At 40.5% G+C, this 9971-nt stretch overlaps 1 long non-coding RNA gene across 1 annotated transcript; it reads left to right on the top strand.

Annotated features, from left to right (window-relative positions):
- Positions 1 to 8924: 8924 nt before the first annotated feature.
- LOC140600847 (uncharacterized) lies at positions 8925 to 9971 on the top strand. Its single transcript, XR_012003987.1, has 2 exons — positions 8925 to 9137; positions 9714 to 9971. It is a non-coding gene; the product is annotated as an uncharacterized lncRNA (long non-coding RNA).

Genomic DNA, 9971 nt, shown 5'->3' with positions numbered 1-9971 from the left:
ATGTTGGAGAGGATATGGAAAAAGGGGAACCCTCTTGCACATTGGTGGGAATGTGAACTGGTGCAGCCACTCTGGAAAACTGTGTGGAGGTTCCTCAAAGAGTTAAAAATAGAACTGCCCAAGGACCCAGCAATTGCACTGCTGGGGATTTACCCCAAAGATACAGATGCAGTGAAACGCCAGGATCCTTGTACCCCGATGTTTCTAGCAGCAATGTCCACAATAGCCAAACTGTGGAAGGAGCCTTGGTGTCCATCGAAAGATGAATGGATAAAGGAGATGTGGTTTATGTATACAATGGAATATTCCTTAGCCATTAGAAATGACAAATACCCACCATTTGCTTCCATGTGGAGGGACCTGGAGGGTATTATGCTGAGTGAAATAAGTCAATCGGAAAATGATTAAATGATTATATGGTTTCATTCATTTGGGGAATATAAAAATTAGTGAAAGGGAATAAAGGGAAAGGAGAGAAAATGAGTGACAATATCAGTGAGGGTGACAAAACATGAAAGACTCCTAACTCTGGGCAATGAACAAGCGGTAGTGGAAAGGGAGGTGGGCGGGGGTTGGGGTAACTGGATAATGGGCACTGAGGGGGGCACTTGGCAGGATGAGCATTGGGTGTTATGTGATATGTTGGCAAATTGAACTCTAATAATAAAAAAATAAAATAAATGCAATGGAAACTAAAAAAATAAAATAAAATAAAATAAAATAACCACTTCCTGTGAATCCCATCACCAGAGATGACATTGTCAGCCTGCTGCTGTAGTTTCAAAAGTTCTGTTTGTGGGGGCATGCTTGCTCTGTCAAATTCAGGCTTTTACTGGAGGCCCCTGTGGCTCTGGCCGTCTCTGGACCTGTTGGAAGGGAGGTTTACCATTCTGGTCCAAGCTCTGCCCCAGCCCAGAAGAAGCTGGTGTCTCTTCCTCAGCTGATTCCCTGAGGGTCTGGGATGTTGTGCTTGTTCTGCTTCCCTGGCCTCTGTACTTTAGCCTCTGGAGCTGTGTCCTTCCATTTCCTCAAATGCTTTTCCTGGCTTACAGTTGGCAATCTTCACATACAATACAAAATTTCTTCATTTCACGCTCATTTTATCCACAGATATAGATTTAAAACAGCACACAGTATTATCATGTTGTGGTGGATATTTACAATTTCTTTGGGCTGCTTAGCAAGCAATACTCACATTTCAGTTTTAGAGCCCACACCCCCACCCCACTGGCAGACCACTTTCTCTGGTCAGACCACTCAGTGGCTCTGACCACTGTCTCCTTCCCAGCCTAGGGATGAGCAGGAAGCCAGACTATGATGTTGCTTCAGTGGCTCACCTACGTACTACTGTCTTTCATGTTTACTCTTGAGGGAGCCATGCTAAGGATCTAGGAACAGTTCAGACCTTAGTTATAGTGTTGGCAGAGCCTTTGAGATTTGGCACTTAGCCATGTTGGTTTTGAGCATCCCTAGGTTTCAGTGGCCGGTGGTGGCAGAGATGCTGTTCTGCCCGGTGAGGTCTACAGAGTGACCTGGGTCATTTCTGCTGGCCATCCTGGGTTCTGGACATCTGACGGAGCCTGGTTCCCCAGTTTTTTTGCTTCTGTGAGTTATGATATTCTTCTAAAATAATTCATTTTCTCTTAACATTAGCCAGACTGCTTATAACAAAGAACCATAACTTACACCATTGGATTTTTGTCTTAAAGATTTAAATGCTACTTAGTACCTCGCAACATACTAATTTGAATTTCTGTTATTTGTTACCTCTGCTTCCCCTGGCCACATAAGTGGGGGAGAGAGAGGGGAAGAGGGATGGAGGGCATGAAAATAAAATTGTACTAGTGTTTCCCTGGTTCTACCCTTAGGTGCAGTAGTAGGAGAACTCCAATCATTCCTTCCAAGAAGGTCCTCCACAATGTATGCTAGGCTCCTCACTGCCTGGCACTCAGCCCCGCATCTCCTCTGTGTCTATCCTGGAGGCCTCTGGGGGCTCTTGCAATTCTTTTTCCTTCCATTCCCATCTGTCTTTGAGCTGCCTGACTTCCTCAAACCATGTTCACTAAGCAGCTATTCAGACTGGTTCTTCTCTTTGAGGAAACTTAGCTATTTCTGCTACTGTCCTGAGCTATAATCTGGACCTCAGGAATGGCCATGCACTCAGGGGTAACCTCATGGGCAAGTGCCATTGACAATCTCATTCTGGAGCCTAGGTTTTTCTTCTTTTCCCTCCAGGTCTGCTCATCTCCAGGGAAATTATTTTTGAGTCTCATGATCTTCTCTCAGGTCACACCCCATATGATCTGGCCCAGCGCCATGGAGAGAGAAGGCTAAGAAAGGTGTGATGAGGAACCACATCTGTGTGCTGCGTTGGAGCTAAGGAGACAGCAGGAGATAAGCAGACAGGCCCACATAGATGCTGCAGAAAAGCCAGTCCATGTTAAGGATGATGGCCCAGAAAGATCCTGCTTCAGGCCAGAGTGGGAGCAACAATATATTTTCTTCAAAGCTTGTGGGTCTTATAAGATCTCTAGGAACTCAAAAACCGGCAGACAGAGAAGCAGTGTCCTCAACACTTAGTGAAGGTTTGAGCCAAGAGTGCAGAAATGAATAGCTCTGGGTTGGGGGTGCGGGTGGGAGGTGTGGCATGGAACTAGGACAGATAGATTTTTTTTTTCTCAAACCATATCTGTATTCTAGGTATTCCAAGTCTAAATAGTCCATGGTTAAGAAAGTTTGGGAATTATGGAATTCTAAATCTCTCTTTTGGAGATTTATGATTCATTTTACCATATTAAAGGTTCTGAGCTGAGTGGCCAAAGGGTGTCTCTCCTTCTATGGTTGCGCCCCCCCACCCTAGCACCCTATGATCTGAAATTTTCTGAAATGGTACAAATCCAACCATTTCACTTTTAGTACATTATACAATGTGCCATATCATTTTATAGACCTTAGCAAATTAAATAACATTATTTTTGCTCTGCTCAAAAAAAAAAAAAAAAGGTTCTGAGTCCTATAATTACAAACAAAACAAAAATCTGTTTAGCAGGAAAATAAATAAGATAATCTAGGTAGAAGACATTTTCTTTTCTCTTTTTAATTACCTGTTTCAATTTGATGAGTATTTAGAGGCAGCCAGCTAAGTCATAAAATTGTTTTTTTAAAATTCTGATTATCTTATAATTCTAAAAGAGTGCATATAATGCGTACAGGTGGCTTTAAAATAGTGCTAAAATACCCTACAAAACAGAATATTACCAATCCTTCTAAAGCATGGCCGTGTCCCCCTCCTGGTTCATATTTCCTCTCCTTTATCCAGAAGTAACTCCAACCAGAATTTGATCGCTTTTGTATGTATCCACAAATAATATATCCTTTAGTCTCACCTGTTTGAAATATCGCACCAATTTGGAATCATTCTTTTTATAACCTTCTGTAATCTATGCTGATGTGTTCTATAATTAATTCATTTTCAAAGTCATGCAATATTTCACAAGCTATGTATCCATTTCCATAGAACATTTGGGGGTATTTCCATTTTTTTTTCTTTTTTGTTACTAAAAACAACACTGTTGTGACCTTTGTCTTACTTTCCCCTGTGGGTATGAGCAAGTTTCTCTACCATATGTCCCTCAGTGTGGGTATTACGAGGTCAAAGGAGGAATGTGTGCCATTGACTTTCCTAGAAACTCTTTTCCAGAGTGGTTGTACCCATTTACACTCTGCTATTTACATATTAAGTAGCATTTGTATTTCAGAAGTTTTATTTGTTTACAATCTGGTGGGTGTAAAACACCTTATTTTAGTTTTATTTGCATTTCCTGTATTTGCCACTCAAACGCCCCCTATTCCAATCTTCTCACATGCATGCGTGACCTGGGAGACAGGTACCATCACAGTTAAAGTCCGTGTGTTGTGAGTTATTACATAGCCTTTGTAACTGAAAGATAAAGATACACATTATATAATTCACAGTTCTTCATTATAGACATTCCACTTAGTGGAAAAGGAGTTTGGGGGTGGACTATTAAAGCAAACATAGTTCATACAGGAAGCCTGGAGGACCAAGCTCAGGGAAAGGGCCAGAAGCCAGGAAAGACCAGTAGGAAACACAGAATGATTCACCCCCACAGGACCTGTCTGGTTATGAATCACTGCTGTTTACACAGGCCACTGCTGCCCAGGGATGTGCAAAGCTAATGCTGCCCCTGGAGTTCCAACAACTCAATTTCTTCTCTATTTTATGTCAGCAAATTTTGGCATATCAAATTCATTTATTATAAACCATTGCTGAGTTCAGATTTCAGTCAATCAAGCAAATTGTTAGAGACATTCCTACCTACTAAAGCAAATGCATTAAACACAGATTCTCGGCTAAGCGTGCTTGTATTGATAAATTCTGTCTTACTTAAAGTCATATACTGTCCTCAGAATACACACTCATACATTATTTCCTCGGCTTCCTGTAAATGAGCAAAACATGCAAGTCTCTGGTGTGTATAAGCTATGACCTCTTGCACGAAATTTTTATTGAGATCTACTCCTAGTTATGAATCTGGAAATAAGAAGTATGTGTGGGGTAAGTTCTAAGGAGCACAAGAACCCCTTGAAAGGCAACTGTCTCAGGTGAGGTTATTGCAAGGTTGTCTGGTCTCCTTGGGCAAGAGATAAGCAAGCAAGGGAGGCTCAGGGGATGTTAAGTGGTTTAATTTCTTAGATTCTTCCAAGCCCACCAAAATGTTTCTGTTCAGAATCTCAGGATTTACTCCTTTGTATAGTCAAGTCCTGATTTTTACATAGGAGAACTGGCAAAGCTATGAATTAAACTTGTATTGTAATTCTGCAACAGGCACAATGACATTTAGAATCTTATTTTCAGCCGTATCTGCTCTGTGGCTATAAGGATTAGGAGATAATTTTAGATCCGCCATAGACACTCTCTAGTTCTCTGACCATGGCTTATGCTGAAAATTTAAATCTTTAAATTTATCATTTTCTTTGTGTAAGCTCTCCAGTGTCATCAGAAATAGCTAGCTTTCTGGTGGTTCTTTCCCTGGCTTTAGATAGCTTCCTCACCGTGTATACTGATCAGTACTCTTTTGAATGCTGGAGAGAGGGAGGCCTGTAGATCTCTGGAGTTCTCTGTGTAGCATTCTCTTCTTTGGTCCCCTGTCCCGCTAATTCCATCTGCATTGACCTTTACCTTCCAGCTTTACCTTCTGACCTCAGGGCTAATTCTTTGGGTTGCCTGGATGCTCTTTCCCTGTGCTATATACAGCATGGAAACTCGAGTCAGTGAGCGTAGGTGATTGTAGACTTCGTCTCCTTTGTTTCCCTTGTCTCAGGGTCCCTGTCCTTTGTTATATGATGTGCAGTCTCTTGGCAACGTTGTTTTTCTTGCAGTTTGTCATTTTGGGGTTGTTTTTGGTAAGATGGTAAATCTAGTCCCTGTTACTCCATCTTGATCGGGAGAGGAAAGCTGCCAGCTTTATTTTGGTTGTCGTTTTCACCACTTTCCATCTCTCTGTATGCTCATATTAGATTTTATTTCTTCATCTAGTCCAATAGTCTTTATATTTCCCTTTTTACTGGACAATATAGTTTATTTACACTTAATGTTATTACTGACATATGTTAATTCAAACTTACCATTTATTTTATGCTTCCTATTTACCTCCAATATTGTTTTTTTCTCTCTCCATTTTTTACTTTCTTTTGGATTGGGTTTTTAAAAACTTTATATTTTCAATCTCCACAAATTTGGACATTATACATTCTACTTCTATTATCTGAATGATCACTCTTAAAATTATAATGTGTGTCCTTACTCTGTCAAGGTACAATGTTAGTAACTTCATGCTTTCTTTTTATTTTTCATTTTTGATAAACAGTTATTTCATATTCTGTCCAATATCTGAATTCTTTATAGGTTTAATTTATGTAGTTAGATTGTGAGATCATGCTCATTAGAGCTTAATTGTGAAAGTTCTCTGAGCCTAGGTTTAATACATATTACTCTGGAGAGAATTTACATTTGGTATACTCAATATGGGATTATGATTGATCAGAGACCTCTTTAAATTTTTGGATTTTTAAAAGACTTTTCAGATAGAGTGAATTCCACTTATTCTCCATGAGTTGGTGTGTCAAGGGAGACCTTTTTTAAAGAATTTCTTTCTTTAGTCAGTCTCAAGACTGACAGGCAAACTTCCTTTTGTCTCCCTTTGCGGGGTTATTTTTCCTGGTTTAACTTTTCTTTTCTTTTTTTTTTTTAATTTTTATTTATTTATGATAGTCACACAGAGAGAGGCAGAGACACAGGCAGAGACACAGGCAGAGGGAGAAGCAGGCTCCATGCACCGGGAGCCTGACGTGGGATTCGATCCCGGGTCTCCAGGATCGCGCCCTGGGCCAAAGGCAGGCGCCAAACCGCTGCGCCACCCAGGGATCCCTGGTTTAACTTTTCAAGAAGGGGATCAGTTTGTCAGGGGCTCCAATTAATCCAAGGGTCTCAGATTTACCCTCACGCTTTATGCAGGCCGAGGTCTTTCTCCAGGGAAGCTTCATTATAAAGGAAGCTCCAGGTAGCTGGGATAACCAGCCGTCCTCAGGGCAGGTGGCTTCTTAACACTCACCTCTCTGAGTTGGTGTTTTTGTCTCCTTTGTGGCTTATGAGGATTTTTTTTTTTTTTTGTATTGTCATGTCACTTCTGCTATGCATTATACATTTAAAAAGATATTTAGAAATATTTCATACAGTCTTCTTGGTTTCTTTGTAGCTGATGGTTCCTTAAGATATCTCATCTGAAATATTGCCATAAATAGAAAACAGAGTCTTCATTTTATTTCCTACTCAACTTCTAATATCCCCCAGAATACTTTCCTGTTGACAGATGCTGTGCTCTGGCAAGCTAGATTTTAGTTCAGTTTAAGGAGGAACTTTTTGAATGTCAAGAAGATGAAGTATGCCAAGGAGGTGATAAGTTCTCTGGAGGTTTTAAAGTACAGACATGATCCTTTAATTGGTCATTTTGGAGAGCAATTTATGTACCATGGACAGAAGAATGGAGAGATAAAAATTGTTAAAACTCACAATTCTTTCATACTGGTAGTAGTCCTGACGGTGGTAGGTAACAGATAATGGTGGTGGTAATAGTGGTAGAAACTACTAACTAATGAGTATCTATTGGATATGTGGCATACATTATGCTGGAAACTTATATGAATTGTTGTATCCTTTTTACCTTATAACAATCTTATTGTGGTAGGTATTATTATCCCTAATGTACAGAAGGGGAAAGTGAGGTCGTAAAAAAATTAATTTCCTAAGGTCACATGTTAAATGATTCAGCCAGGGATAAATTTTGAGTCAGTTGGCTTCAAAGCCAAGGTGTTTTCCTCAATATCATGCTGTGGATGGTCCCTGCAATAGGACAGTAGAGAGGGATAAGGCTGTCATAACCACCTCCCAGGGGTAGTTGTGCAAATTCTTTCCTGCTCTAGCTTTAAGCTTGTCCATATTTTTCGGCTTAATTCCCCACCATTCAGATTTTCAATTGCTGTTTGAAAGGGAGAATTATATACAACCCCCAAATCAATTTTGGCTAAAAAAGAAGAGCTTCCAAGTACATGCCACTAGGGGATCACATAATGGCATCACTTTGATTTTTACTGCAAATGCTTAGGGATAAACACGGTAGTAAATATGCTATCCTGTTTAGCAATTTAAATATTCTCAGCAAGCTCATTAGGTCCTGTCACATCCACACATACGGCTGCTCCTTGTGTGAGAGTGATACTCCCAACCCGACAACCTGTTCTTCCCAAAGACAGATGTTACTGGATAAGGGCTTGGTGGATGCTCCTCACCCTGGAGAAGAATGTTGAGAGGCAACCCTTTGAAGAGTTATGGATAGTGCCATCGCAGTAAAGAGCCTGACTTTATTTCTGATACTTGACTGCTGACAACTTCTTAAAGCCTGCTTGCCTTTCTCTTTCTGTCCCATATCTGGACAAGCTTATGAGAAAACCCCTCAAGCCTGGGCCCTCACCCCAGTCCCATCTCATAATCACCATAAAACCCCAACCCGCTTGTCCTTGTCCTTCATTTTTCTCTTTCAATCATTTTGGCCTTTTAGAAGGCTATCTTGGTCTTCCCAGAGAGTCTCACTATGTAAGCAATGAAACTTTTTATATTCTTTTTGCCTGTGTGTATATAGCGTCATCGATCTTGACACCTAGAACTGAATTTTGTGTAAGGATATTTATTCTCTGTGGGGTGATCACAGTACTTGGGAAGGGGAATATTGAACAAAAAATGACAAGGACCTGGGTCTTGGATGCTTGACTGTCTGTGCCAGCCACTGATAACTCTGCAGTGTTCCTGAAAGCAAGATATAGAGAGGGCAAAATTAAGCAAATGCCCCAGTTTTATCACTACAAGGCTTTGGTACCAAACCCCTGTATGGTCCTCTAGTCACATGGACAACTCCTTTTGCCTAGATTGGAGGTAGCTTAGTACCAAGAATAAAGACAGATTGATTTTCTGAGACTCTTCCTCCAGAAATCATACTCAAATATCCCCATCAATTTATTGAGAGCATATTGGCCAGCAAAAAGTAGCTTGATATGATATTCATCTCATGCCTACAACTTTTCTTCTCCTCTGCCCTTTCAGGATGTGGGAACTCTTAGGCCCAAGTATATTCTGAGACCATGTATTAATCTGGGATTATTGGAAATGAGAGAGGGTGTGGAAAAAGGGGAGAAATGGATGAGCATTTTCAAGCAAGAGCTTGGCACTGACCTCCTTAACTATCTGGTCTCCTGGGAAGAGAGAGTGGTGGTGATGGAGGAAGGGTTGGAGGGGGGTGGAGAGAGAGAAAAGGAGCAGGAGGAAGAGGAGGAAAAGAGAACAGAAGAGAGAAGAGAGGAGAGAGAAGGTTGAACAGAACCCTAGACTATGACATCAGAATGAAAGTCCTTGACTGTGTACAGTCCCAAGCAGTCCTCCTTCTGGTGTTAAAAAGATGGATGGTAGACATAGGGACAGGATGCATTACCTAGTACACAGTAAATGAGTGGGACTTTTCCAAATTCCATCATGCCAGAATGATAAGCTTATGAAATTAGAGAAAGTAAATTTTAGGATAGTTTTATTTATTCCTTTCTAGTCTGGATGCCTTTTTGTTTATTTTTCCTTTTTAAAAAAATGATTTTATTTATTCATGAGAGACACACACAGAGAGGCAGAGACACAGGCAGAGGGAGAAGCAGGCTCCTCGAGGGGAGCCCGATGTGGAACTCGATCCTGAGACTCTGGGGCTATGCCTTGGGCCAAAGGCAGATGCTCAACCACTGAGCCACTCAGGCATCCCTTATTTATTTTTCCTAATTGCACCTTGATACTAGCTTCAGTACAATGTTGAATAGGAGTAAGGAGAGCAGACATTCTAGCCTTGTTCCTGATCTTAGGAGAAAAGCATTCAGTTTTTCAATGTTTAATATTATGTTAGCTCTTGGCTTCCCATATATTCCCATCCTTTACGAGGCTGAGAAAGTTCCCTTCTATTCTAATTTTACATAAATTTTGTATCATGAAGGAGTATTTTAAATTTTGGCAAATGATGTTTCTATAACTTTTGAGATAATTCTATGATTTTTTAATAGACTGTTGGTGTGATTATACTGATTGATTTTTTAATTTCTTTTAGTTTTTCAAGAGTTTGTTTGTTTATTCATGAGAGAGACACACAGAGAGAAGCAGAGATGTAGACAGAGGGAGAAACAGACTCCATGCAGGGAGCCCGACGTGGGACTCAATCCCGGGACTCCAGGATCACACGCTAAACTGCTGAGCCAACCAGGGATCCCCTACTGATTGATTGTTGTTTTTTTTTTTTTTTTAACTGCTTGATTTTTAATGTTAAACTGATTTTACAATTCTGGGGATAAACTCCACTTGGTTATGA

Source organism: Canis lupus, chromosome 12 (genome assembly GCF_048164855.1).
Source record: "Canis lupus baileyi chromosome 12, mCanLup2.hap1, whole genome shotgun sequence".
NCBI classification, from domain to species: Eukaryota; Metazoa; Chordata; class Mammalia; order Carnivora; family Canidae; genus Canis; species Canis lupus.
The sequence above is the reverse complement of the archived record's forward strand: the minus strand, read 5'-3'. Positions and strand labels throughout refer to the sequence as shown.